Genomic DNA, 14,082 nt, shown 5'->3' with positions numbered 1-14,082 from the left:
CATATGTTTTCATCATTCAAGAGGCCTGAGGAAGATGGAGTATGTATGTAGTTGAAGGCAGGTGCAGGAAGGGTTGATTCGTAGTAAATTTAATTATATTTTTTTATTCCAGATTTATGAGGGAGGAGGGGAGAGCATGTCAGAACAATATGTCCCATGTTTTTCCCACAAAATGAACTTGGTGGTTCAGAATATTTTATTTAATTAAAGGGGCATGCAGGAGATGCTGTCTTTGGCCATCAACATTTCTGGACATTTTTTGGCATTCAGCAACCACATGTAAAAGAATTCAGCAGCCGTTGCAGTTCAACTTCCAACATGGCTCATCAGGAAACAAATGTTTTTTATTATTTGGTGTGTGTATGTAGTTGAAGGCAGGGAAAGGAAGATTTAATTAGTAGTAAATTTAATTTAATTTTATGATTACGAAGCAAATTTATGAGGGAGGAGGGGAGGCAAATACAAAAAATATTTAAATCATTCACATCAGTCCTTGCCCCAGTAGAATCATTGAGCACTAGGCCTGCTGCTGCTGGGAGTGGATTTTCATCCCAGAAGGGGAGCAGGAAGACTACTAGTAGTACTTTAAAAAACAATTGACTGTTAAACAATCCTTTGCAAGGGGAGCAAGTATGACAGCAGTCACCCAGCTGCACAGTGGATCACTGACGCCATAACATCTATGCTGGTATTAGATGTGCACCAATATCCACCAATAATGGAGTGAGTTTTAGACAGTTAATTGAGGTCCTGTGTCCTGCTACCAAATCCTATCTAGATTCCACTTCACTAGAAAAGAATTCCCAACCTGTACAGGGATGTTAAAGGAAACGTAATTATTGGTCTCCAAAGTGCAGTTGTACCCACTGTCCACTTAACCACAGATATGTGGACAAGCTGAACATAGCAAATGCAAGATTTAAGGTTTAAGTCATACATTGTGTCTTTCTTCCCAATGGAAACAGATTTGAAGAGATTCAAAGAACTGTTGTGAAGCAAATTGTCAGCTCAAGTTGCACATGATGCAGCAATGGCTTCTCCTTCAATTTCTCCAGCAAGTGCATCTGCCGAGAAAAAACAAAGCTTTCCCAAAAGACCCACTTGTGATGCAGATGAGTCAACACAACCGAATTTTGACATCTGGTCAGATCTGAAAGAATTTTACATTTTTTAATGATAGGCATGTCAGACAGTCCGTTTAATTACTGGCAGGAAAAAAAATTAATTTGGAGGCCATTGCACAAACTGACTTTGCTTTACTTGAGCTGCCCACCCTCCAGTGTGTACTCAGAAAGAGTTTTAATCACAGCCAGGAACCTTGTCAGTGATCGGCATAGGAGGCTACTTCCTCAAAGTGTGGAAAAGATGATGTCCATCAAAATTAACTACAAATTCTATGCCAATTACATCCAAAAATTACAGAGGCACCTGTAATGGTGGATTCTAGCGAGGACAAATTAATATTGTGTGAAGTTGATATACACACTGATGAGGGTGAGGATTTGGATGATGATGATGGTGACAACATCCTGCCTCTGTAAAGCCAGTTTGTGGACATAGACATCATTGCCAGCAATGTTAGCTGCCAATTGGTAGCTTGTTTTGTGGGGGCCCAAATAAACCAATCGTTTCATGAATGATATTGTTGATGAAGGTGTTGGTGGTGAAGATGGCAGGTGCTTCAATATAGCAGAGAGAAGGGAGCTCTGATGCTGGACTGCTTGTTGGTACTTTTTTAGCCAAAGTTTCAGAATTTTGAAAAAACTTTTTGGATGGATGCGCTGCAGATAAGTAAGGTTCCTACCTCTACTTTCTCTGGCTTTACAAAGGGTATAGATGGTTTGACAATTGTTGTCTGGATTTGGGTAGAAATAATTCCACCTAAAAGAAGTGGATCTATTGTCTTGTGCCCAGGCATGGCAATGGGCTTTTCCTTATCATGGGCAACAACTGTTTCTTCCACTGGTTCCTGATTTACACAAACAACATCCTCATCATCAACATGCTCATCATCAACATACTAATCTTCAACATCCTTATTAGCGTCAGCTACACAAATATCCTGCTCATCCTGGTGCACTTCCACAGGAGCATCCTTGATTTCTATGTCAGCATGTTCACTTGTGCTTACATCATCATAAGAGGCAGAACCATCAGTCATAAATTAAAGGCCAAGGCCTTAACCTTACCTTGTCACTTCGTGTGGTGAAAGGCATTTTGCCAATTTTGTCTTTCTGCAGCTAACTTTCCTTTGATGTTTTTTCTACCACTGTAAAAGATTGGTTCTTTGATTTTAGATGCCCAGACATAAGCCCTACATGCCCTTGGGCATCTGCTTTATTTGATAATGTAGATAGACTAGTATCGTCATGACTGGTGGCACTGGCAGCAGCTCCAGCACTAGTATGTGGTTCCTGCTCTCCTCTGTTGAAGTCGAATAATTCCATGTAGTTCAACTGTTATCGGATGATTTGGTTGTCCGCTATCCGATTTATGTTGGTACAATCCATTGCGTGTGCACGCACCCAGTGTGCGCATGTATCCACACATTTGCACAACACTAAATAGCGAATAATATACAATACTCTCACACTGACAAACACAATATTCATGCAGGGTTTAGTTAGTAATGAGAAACAGCTTCTGTATACATGTCTGAGAAAAGTAATTAAAAAAAATACACCAGGATACTGTGAGTGTTTCACATATGAATTGAGAAGCCCTGCATACACACAAGTATGGCTGTGGCAATTGAAATATAACCCAGACATTGATATGCACAATTTAATTTGTCTGAATGAAGAAGTTAGAAACAATGGTCAGAGGTTTGCTTAAGAAGTAATGACAAGTGTATTCTAAATAGGCAGAGGAAAACCTTAGAATTAGCTATCAGACAAAGTGGCAATGGCAGTCAGCTGGGGGTCTCCACCCTGCTTGAAAGTGAACCTCGCTGCTTGTAACACCTTGCACTGTACTTTTAAAATATGTTAGAAAGGGATAATATATATATATATATATATATATATATATATATATTAAATCCATCATAAATACACTGAAATGCATAACCCACACACATAGACTTACATGCATAAACACCGCACATTACGCACAGTTGCGCGTTTATCATAAGCACTCTACAGATAAACGCACCACGCATATTAGTAACTTTACACAATATTCTCTACCACTTACACATACACAAATTTCCAAAAAGGTTCCTTAGTATAAAGGCTGATATTAGAAGGTTTATTCGTTATTGTATAATGTTATAAAACGCATGTATTTGATATCTAAAGTTTAGTATGTACTGTAGTAGCCACAACGTGTTTGGTGCTATTCTAAACCACATTTTAATTGCCGATCTCTGGTTCCATCGGCAAGGAGATCGCAACATGCGTCTGCAAGTTATGGATTATAGCGAATTATGTGTTAGAATGTAATTTGTATGTAGTGTCTATTGGTTAGTTAAAACACACACAAAGAGCCATTGGAGGGCTGAACTACCATTGTACCAACTGACCTATGACAGAAGAACCAAGAAGTAGAACCAATAGGATTATGCCAACTTGTTTCTATTGTATTGCCTACTCTCTGTAAGGGTATATATTCAGGCACTCTATATTCAATAGGGAGTCATCATATTCTTTCTGTTGATGGAGGCTTCACCTTTGATGCCAGATATCTGGATCCAGAGCATCTGCATAATTGACTGTACCTTGTTTATGTATAATCTTTTGCGCTAATTGTATTTTAGATCACAGCGTGTAACTATCTGCTTTTTGGTGAATAATATCTTTTTGTACTTTGGAACCACAATCAAAGTCTGGAAAGCAATTATTTTTTGTGTGACTTATAACGCTAAATAGCGACATTTATGGTGTATAGATAAGTAGGAATTAATAGTTGGGGACTCGAAGTGTGAAATCACACTACCATTCACATGGTAACATGCGGTTATCGATCTCTCAGCAAAGGGTGGAGGCGCCATACGCAGGAAAGAACGCATTGCGCCTCCGAATAACTGCTGACAGACCGCTATCCGTTACTGTGTGAGTTCAAGGAGCGCTGATTAGAATCAAGGATAAGGAAGGAAAAAGTATGTTTTCCTTCGATGATAAAATTTCATGTTAAAATGGGAAGTCACACAATAGCGTATACGTATTTCTTGTATTGCTGCCACGTGTTTAAACAAAGCCGTTGAGATTTCATTGTGATATTGATAGCGTGATAGCATTGTTTTAAATATCGCAGTTGGTGCTGCCTTATCTGCGTCTGCAAGTTATGGATTATAGAGAATTATGTGTTAGAATGTACTTTGTATGTAGTGTCTATTGATTAGTTAAAACACACACAAAGAGTCATTGGAGGGCTGAACTACCATTGTACCAACTGACCTATGACAGAAGAATCAAGAAGTAGAACCAATAGGATTATGCCAACTTGTTTCTATTGTTTTGCCTACTCTCTGTAAGGGTATATATTCAGGCACTCTATATTCAATAGGGAGTCATCATATTCTTTCTGTTGATGGAGGCTTCACCTTTGATGCCAGATATCTGGATCCAGAGCATCTGCATAATGTATTGACTGTACCTTGTTTATGTATAATCTTTTGCGCTAATTGTATTTTAGATCACAGTGTGTAACTATCTGCTTTTTGGTGAATAATATCTTTTTGTGCTTTGGATCCACAATCAAAGTCTGGAAAGCAATTATTTTTTGTGCGATTTATAACGCTAAATAGCGACATTTAGGGTGTATAGATAAGTAGGAATTAATAGTTGGGGACTCGTAGAATGAAATCACACTACCATTCACATGGTAACACGCGGTTATCGATCTCTCAGCAAAGGGTGGAGGCGCCATACGCAGGAAAGAACGCATTGTGCCTTCGAATAACTGCTACCACTTTGTTGCTGACAGACCGCTATCCATTACTGTGCGAGTTCAAGGAGCGCTGATTAGAATCCAGGGATAAGGAAGGAAAAAGTATGTTTTCCTTCGTTGATAAAATTTCATGTGAAAATGGGAAGTCACACAATAGCGTATACGTATTTCTTGTATTGCTGCCACGTGTTTAAACAAAGCCGTTGAGATTTCATTGTGATATTGATAGCGTGATAGCATTGTTTTCAATATCGCAGTTGGTGCTGCCATATCTGCGTCTGCAAGTTATGGATTATAGAGAATTATGTGTTAGAATGTACTTTGTATGTAGTGTCTATTGATTAGTTAAAACACACACAAAGAGCCATTGGAGGGCTGAACTACCATTGTATCAACTGACCTATGACAGAAGAACCAAGAAGTAGAGCCAATAGGATTATGCCAACTCGTTTCTATTGTATTGCCTACTCTCTGTAAGGGTATATATTCAGGCACTCTATATTCAATAGGGAGTCATCATATTCTTTCTGTTGATGGAGGCTTCACCTTTGATGCCAGATATCTGGATCAAGAGCATCTGCATAATGTATTGACTGTACCTTGTTTATGTATAATCTTTTGCGCTAATTGTATTTTAGATCACAGTGTGTAACTATCTGCTTTTTGGTGAATAATATCTGTTTGTGCTTTGGATCCACAATCAAAGTCTGGAAAGCAATTATTTTTTGTGCGACTTATAATGCTAAATAGCGACATTTAGGGTGTATAGATAAGTAGGAATTAATAGTTGGGGACTCGTAGAGTGAAATCACACTACCATTCACATGGTAACATGCGGTTATCGATCTCTCAGCAAAGGGTGGAGGCACCATACACAGGAAAGAATGCATTGTGCCTCCGAATAACTGCTACCACTTTGTTGCTGACAGACCGCTATCCGTTACCGTGTGAGTTCAAGGAGCGCTGATTAGAATCCAGGGATAAGGAAGGAAAAAGTATGTTTTCCTTCGTTGATAAAATTTCATGTTAAAATGGGAAGTCACACAATAGCGTATACGTATTTCTTGTATTGCTGCCACGTGTTTAAACAAAGCCGTTGAGATTTCATTGTGATATTGATAGCGTGATAGCATTGTTTTAAATATCGCAGTCGGTGCTGCCATATCTGCGTCTGCAAGTTATGGATTATAGAGAATTATGTGTTAGAATGTACTTTGTATGTAGTGTCTATTGATTAGTTAAAACACACACAAAGAGCCATTGGAGGGTGAACTACCATTGTACCAACTGACCTATGACAGAAGAACCAAGAAGAAGAACCAATAGGATTATGCCAACTCGTTTCTATTGTATTGCCTACTCTCTGTAAGGGTATATATTCAGGCGCTCTATATTCAGTAGGTAGTCATCATGTTCTTTCTATTGACGGAGGCTTCACCTTTGATGCCGGAAATCTGGATCCAGAGCGCCTGCATAATGTATTGACTGTACCTTGTTTATGTATAATCTTTTGCGCTAATTGTATTTTAGATCACAGCATGTAACTATCTGCTTTTTGGTGAATAATATCTTTTTGTGCTTTGGAACCACAATCAAAGTCTGCAAAGCAATTATTTCTTATGCAACTTATGACGCTAAATAGCGACATTTATGGTGTATAGATAAGTAGGAATTAACACCTCTCAACTGATCGTTCTCCATATCAACAAACATGAATGAAGTGGGTTACAGCACACAAGTCAATTTGTACCAATTTTACAAAAATTTTTATGAATAAGAAAATAATAACACACTGTGCTACCAATTACAGTGTCAGAATATTTTTTATGAATAAGAAATGAATAACACACTGCACTACCACTTACAGTGTCACAAGATTTTTTATGATTAAGAAAAGAATAAAACATTGCAGTACCAATTAGTGTTAGAAGATTTTTCATGAATAAGAAAAGAATAACACACTGTGCTACCACTTACAGTGTCACAAGATTTTTTATGAATAAGAAAAGAATAACACACTGCGCTACTACTTACAGTGTCACAAGATTTATTATGAATAAAAAAACAATACACTGCGCTACCACAGTGTCACAAGAATTTTTATGAATAAGAAAATAATAACACACTGCGCTACCACTTACAGTGTCACAAGATTATTTATGAATAAGAATAAAACACTGCACTACCACTTACAGTGTCACAAGATTTTTTATGAATTAGAAAAGAATAACACACTATGCTGACACTTACAGTGATGTCATTATGTTTTATATATTATGCATGTTATTTAGCATTTTGTTGTTGTCTTGTAGTCGGCGTGTAGACTAATCATTGATTCACAATTGAGAAAAGAAGTGAAAAGTTGAATTTTACACTCCGCTACCACTTACAGTGTGACAAGATTGTTTTATGATTAAAACACTGCGCTACCACTTACAGTGTCACAATATTTTTTATGAATAAGAACGATACACCCCTGGTTGAGGCAGCAGTCCCTTGATGAACAACACAGCACCCCTTTATGGAAAACAAAGTACCCCTGTGGAGCAGCGGAGTGCTGATGGGCCACCTGCAGAGTCACAAAAATACGTGGATGATACACTGCGGTCTGGCCGGCAGTGTCACTGAACAATAATAGCATAACTGTAGTTACTAACTAGTAACTACCTAGCACACACACAAAAAAACTGAAAAGATTTTAATTTTAACTTTTATTTTGTTTACACTGGGGAAGAGCACCCCTGGATTGACAGAGCACCCCTTGATGACCCAGCACCCCTTTATGAACTGCAGCCCTAGCCCCTTGATGGACTGAAAAACACAGCAGCAACTCTTTTAGTAATGCAGCCCCTTCCCCTTGTTTGACAGGACAACAGCAAGTGACACAGCAGAATCCGACAGCGGGAGGATGACGATTTGCCTCGTTTTCAGATCCGGGTCATGCAGGAAAACCCGAGCCATACATTCACAGAAGACAACAGTTGTGGACAGGGGAGGAATGGGAATTTAAAGTGACCCTGGAAAAATTTCCTGAAAGTTGCCCCCTAACATACCCCTACCACCTGCCTGCCATTCTTCTACCCCCTAGCACACCCATACCACCAGCATGTCACCTTCTACTCCATCCCACCCCCACTCCACCAGCCTGCCTCCTTGTAACTCCTAACACACACCTCTAGCTTACCACCTAACACACCCACACCACCAGCCTGACACCTTGTACCCCCTAACACACCCACACCACCAGCCTTCCACCTTGTACCCCCTAACACACCAAACCACTAGGCTGCTCCCTTGTACTGCCTAACACACCCACACTACCAGTCTACCGCCTTGTACCCTAACACACCAATCCCACCAGCCGGGATGTAGTTAATAGACATGCGGATGCATTGCCGCTGGTCTAAATCCCGACAGGACCTGCCTGACAAGGAATTTAAGATAGGCGTTAAAATGGCGATGCCTATCTTAATCCCGATGCTGGAAGACCAACCCACACCATCTCAATCGTCCTTTGACAGGTAAGTATAACACTTAGCCCGGGGATGGGGGGCTTAGGGTTAGGGATCCCTGGGGGGACTTAGGGTTAGGCACCCCCCCTGGGAAGGTTAGGGTTAGGCTATGGGGGTTAGGCACTGGGGGGGAGGTAAGGGTTAGCACCCCCCCAGGAGGGTTGGGTTTAGGGGGAGGGGGGTTAGGTTTAGGCACCCCTGGGGGGAGGTTAGGGTTAGGCACTAGGAGGGGAGGTTAGGGTTAGGCACCCCTAAAGGAGGGTTAGGGTGGGAGGGTTAGGGTACTTAACAGCGCCCATCAGGATCTCTCCCTGTCATATTCACCCTGTTGGGATTTGAACCGGCGGCTGTTGACCACCAGCATTTCAACCCCTTTCCCACCAGCCTGCCCTCTTGTACCCCCTAACACACCCCCACTACCATCCTGCCACCCTGTACCCCCTAACACACCCACACCACCAATCTGCCACCTTGTACACTCTAACACATCTGCACTACCATCCTGCCACCTTGTACCTCCTAAGACACCCCACCAGCCTGCCACCTTGTACACCCCAACACATTCGCACCACCAGCCTGCCACCTTGTACCCCTTAACACACCCACACCACCAGCCTGCGCCCTTGTTCCCCCTAACACACACACACACACCAACAGCCTGCTCTCATGTTCCTTCTAACACACCCACACCACCAGCTTGCCACCTTATTCTCCCTAACACACCCACACAACCAGCCTGTCAATACCACCAGTCTGCCACCTTCTACCCAGTACAGAAGCTATTACCTGGACTCAGCATTGTCCACAAGACACCAGAGTAGTCACACTCTGACACAGATAAACATCCGTGCCTGAGACGTAAGTTGGAAGTAGAGCACAGAGTCGAGTCTAACTCTACAATTCATGCCTCTCTGACATCACCAAGTCAGTGGGGCAACTCTTGTGACATCATGTTGCCTGAGCTGGTTACCCATGCTCCACAGGAAACTGCACTGTTGCTATGGACTGAAGATTAGAATGCACTCAGAGCTATGCAGCCCATGTATACATTCGGCACTACACGTCCCATCATGCCTCCACTGCTAGTCCCTTATATACAGCTTCTGTCACTGGATAATATAGCATGTTCCACAGTCCTGACTTTTTTGTTTGGCTGTCAGAAACCTTCCCTGCCAACTGTGGTCAGTACCAGGGGGTGCTGCTACTGCCGCTGCCTCGCTGAGTTTCTTTGTCCTCCCCTGTAGTGCACAATCCGAGATACTGGGGTGAGAAGGGAGGGAGTCATCAGAGGCAGTAATGAAGCATGATGGCTACACACTCTCCTCTAGCTCTGCGGGACCACATGTAAAAAAAATGTAAAAAAGTAAATGTTGCCCTGCCACAGGTGCGTCGGTTCCGATGAGCCCTTTGGCCAATCTGGCCCTGGTGGTGGATGATCCCAAGAAAAATACCTTGAGAAGATCCAAGCAAGTGAAGAACATTCCCCGGGATGGCATATTATTTCAAAGTCTACCATAAAGAGAAGACTTCACAAGAGCATATATAGAGTTCACCACACAGTGCAAACCATTCATAAGCCTCAATAATAGGAAGGCCATATTAGACTTTGCCAAAAAAAATCTATAAAAGCAAGTCCAGTTCTGGAGCAGCATTCTTTGGATAAAAGAAATTAAGATCAACCTGTACCAGAATGATGGAAAGAAAAAAGTATGGAGAAGGTTTGGAATGGCTCATGACCTGAAGCATACCACATCATTTGTTTTACATGGTGGAAGCAGTATGATGGCATGGTCATGCATGGCTTCCAATGGCACTAGGTTAGATTTCTGAAGTGTATGGGGATATACAGGACCTCATTCAGAGGCGGTCGCAAGAAACGATCGCTTTCTCTGAATGAGGGCGGGTGCTTCTTTTTTTTGGTGCGGCCTCCTGGTCGCAAGCTAAGCTGTGAGTTACCATGCACAGCTTAGCTAGCGACCAGGGTGACGGTTGCGATGGTGATCACCATTGCGACCATTGGGGCTTGTGACCAGACCCTAAGGTTGGATCTGGGCACTCGCAAGCCCCAGGGAGCTTTCTGCTCTGATGGAGCAGGAAGCTCCCCACTGACATCACTGGTGATGTCAGTGCGGCCGCCCACAAAACGGTAAAAAAAGGGGCGAGCTGTTGATCAACATCGACAGCCACCCCTATTGTAGTGAGCTCCGGAGCGAGAGAGTTTATCTCTCGCTCCGGGACTTGCGCCCCCCCTGTTGGGCCGCTGCGCGTGCACAGGGATACCCATCGACCTGGTTGCGAGCACATCGGTGCTTGCAACCGGGTCTGAATGACCCCCACTGTCTGCTCAGATTCTGCCAAATTTAGCAAAGTTGATTGCACAGTGCTTCACAGTGCAGATGTACAATGACCCAAAACAAGTTTTTTAAAGCACAGAAGTGGAATATTCTGTAATGCCCAAGTCAACCGCCTGATCTCAACCTGAGCATGCATTTCACTTGCTGAAGACAAAACTAAAGGCAGAAAGACCTATTATGAACAAACACGAAGACAGCTGCAGTGAAGGTCTGGCAAAGCATAACAAAAGAGAAAACCCAACATTTGGTGATATCCATGGGTTCTGGACTTTAGGCAGTCATTGCCTGCAAAAATATTCTTGACAAAGTATTAAAAATTAACATTTCATTTATGATTATGTTAATTTGTCCAATTACATTTGAGCCACTGAAAATAGGGGACTGTGGATAAAAATGGTTGCAATTCCTAAATGTTTCATGCAATATTTTTGTTCAACCCCTTGAATTAAAGCTGAAAGTCTGCACTTCAATTGCATTTCCATTGTTAAATTTCAAATTCATTGTGGTGGCATATAGAGCCAAAACTATGAAAATGGTGTCAGTGTTTAAATATATATGGACCTAACTGTACAAGCCTCCAATCACACTGTCACCTAAGCGATCATTTGGCATTCCTTTCAGCTAAACATTTTCAGTTGGCATTATTGTTCTTAGGCCATACACTAACTCATTGGTACTTAGGCATTACAATCAGAATTATGGCCTATGGTTTTCCAATTGGCTCGCCAGCAGACACCAGATAAGCAACAGGGCATAAGCAACCAATTGTTAGGTGCCCTAGTGGTGAGTAAGAAGTAGATACAACTAAAGTCGGGAGAAGCACAAGAGGGCAGAGGGCCCTGCTCGTACGAGCTTACATTCTAAAAGGAGGGGGGGGAGTGTGCTCTAAGCCCAGACATTTTACCGTATACTAAGATTTTTCCCTACTTTTCACCTATTCAGGGAAGGTGAACTAAAATCTGGGTTTACTCCCATTAAAACCCGTGTTAACACAGATTTCAAACTGAATTGCAACAGCTTGTGGCCTCTGTCTGTTTCACCCGTGTTAAGACATTTTTGTCCAACTCGCGGCTAACTGAATCGGCCACAAAGATTTTGAAAAATGTAACCCATTTAAAAAAAAAAATCTATTTCTAAATGATTGAGTCTGTGAACTTGAAATGTTGTCTTCTTTAAACCTAGACATGTGTTAAACCAAATTAAATCAGTTATGTTCTCAACTATTGAAAATATCTTAATCTTGGCCTGAGAAAATTAGGTTTACGTATAGACAAGCATGCACTAGCAGGAGCAGTGATTCTCCAATCAGTGCCTGAACATTTATTTTTGTCGCAGTCATGGATATGTGGATTTATGAATAACAGGATTTATGAATAAGGGCTTAAAGTAAGTTGAAATGTGCAATATGGATTTTATGTGATTTATTAACAGTAAATGAAACAAATTAGCCATACGTTTCTCAAATATACTTATTTTAATCATGACTCTGGATTTATTACAATATTTTAACACTGATGTGTCATAAAAATGGTCTTCCGTGTCACATCATGAAAAGGAATGGGAAACTCTGAGCTAGAGTCATTAGTCAGAGCAATATACCTTCTATTATAGGGTCTGCCAGAGGTCACAATACACTGTGGCCAAATGTATTCAATATCCCTTTACAGTGCAAAATTTATAGCAATGTAATAGTGGAGATATTATGTATTATAATGACAGAGTGCACCAGAGATATGTTTTAGGACAGAGATTATGTTTCAAGCCATACAGATGTGTCCTTGCTCATCTAACCTCAGTACGCCATGCAGTGCGATATCCCTAGTGTGAGTGAGCTGCCAGGTCCCGTGCAACGTTTTTCTTTGACGAACATGCATCTACGGCGCAATGTGATGCGCCACTTGTATATGTATATATATGTATATCTGTGCAGCTGGATCTGTAAATAGGAATTTTGCGTGGAAAAAACTGTGGCCGCTGAATCGTAGCACTTTGCATGCTGATCCAGAGTTGCACACAGACACTTTCTCATGCAGGCATATCGCTCTGCATGGTGTATGGAGGCTAGATGAGCAGGGACACATTGCAAAAGAGACGCCAGGCGCAAGCAGAGTCTCACGAGACCTGGCATGCCAAGAGGGCCTGTTTGGAACGACTGCCCGCAACAATGCAGCATCTGTAATGTAGATTACAAGCTACACTTGGCAGGGGCTTGGTGAATAACTAAAACTTCTCTGTAAAGCACTCTGTAATGTGTGTGCACCAGGGCTGCCATCAGAAATGATGGGGCCCGGGACTGACAAAATAGGCAGGGCCCCTCCTCTTAGGGGGGGGCAGTTTGTCAGAGGTGGGCATCGCTGTGGATAATGTGGGTGAACAGCATGATGGTTAGGGTGTGAGCCGTGGGAGGGTAAAGGTGTGAGTGCAGGGTGAGGGTGAATGTGTGAGGGTGTGGGTGTTAGTGTGAGAGCAGGGTGAGAGTGTGAGAGCAGGGTAATGGTGTGAGTGTGAGAGCAGGGTGAGGGTGAATGTGTGAGAGCAGGGTGAGGGTGTGAGTGTGAGAGCAGGGTAATGGTGTGAGTGTGAGAGCAGGGTAATGGTGTGAGTGTGAGAGCAGGGTGAGGGTTGGTGTGTGAGAGCAGGGTGAGGGTGTGAGTGTGAGAGCAGGGTGAGGGTGTGAGTGTGAGAGCAGGGTGAGGGTGTGAGTGTGAGAGCAGGGTGAGGGTGTAAGAGCAGGGTGAGGGTGTGAGTGTGAGAGCAGGGTGAGGGTGTGAGTGAGAGAGCAGGGTGAGGGTGAGGGTGTGAGAGCAGGGTGAGGGTGTGAGAGCAGGGTGAGGATGTGAGTGTGAGAGCAGGGTGAGGGTGTGAGTGTGAGAGCAGGGTGAGGGTGTGAGTGAGAGAGCAGGGTGAGGGTGTGAGTGAGAGAGCAGGGTGAGTGTGAGAGCAGGGTGAGGGTGTGAGGGTGAGAGCAGGGTGAGGGTGAGAGCAGGGTGAGTGTGAGAGCAGGGTGTGAGTGTGAGAGCAGGGTGTGAGTGTGAGAGCAGGGTGAGTGTGAGAGCAGGGTGAGGGTGTGAGTGTGAGAGCAGGGTGAGGGTGTGAGTGTGAGAGCTGGAGTCTATGTACCTGATCAGTCTCCAGCCTCTCCTGCTCCTGCCGTCCTTCCTCTGCACCACACGCGGCGGCTGTAAGTAGCTTCTCCACCCGCAGCTGCTGCTCCCTCTATCCCCGGCTGTTGTCTTCCTTGCACGGCCTCTTCCTGCTGCTCCTGCTCGGCGCTCACATTTACCCGGACAGAGAGAGGGACCCGGGGGGCAGGCAACACATTTTGA

This window comes from Taudactylus pleione, unplaced genomic scaffold (genome assembly GCF_031769625.1).
Source record: "Taudactylus pleione unplaced genomic scaffold, aTauple2 ptg000053l, whole genome shotgun sequence".
In the NCBI taxonomy this organism is placed as follows: Eukaryota; Metazoa; Chordata; class Amphibia; order Anura; family Myobatrachidae; genus Taudactylus; species Taudactylus pleione.
Note: the sequence above shows the minus strand (reverse complement) of the source record.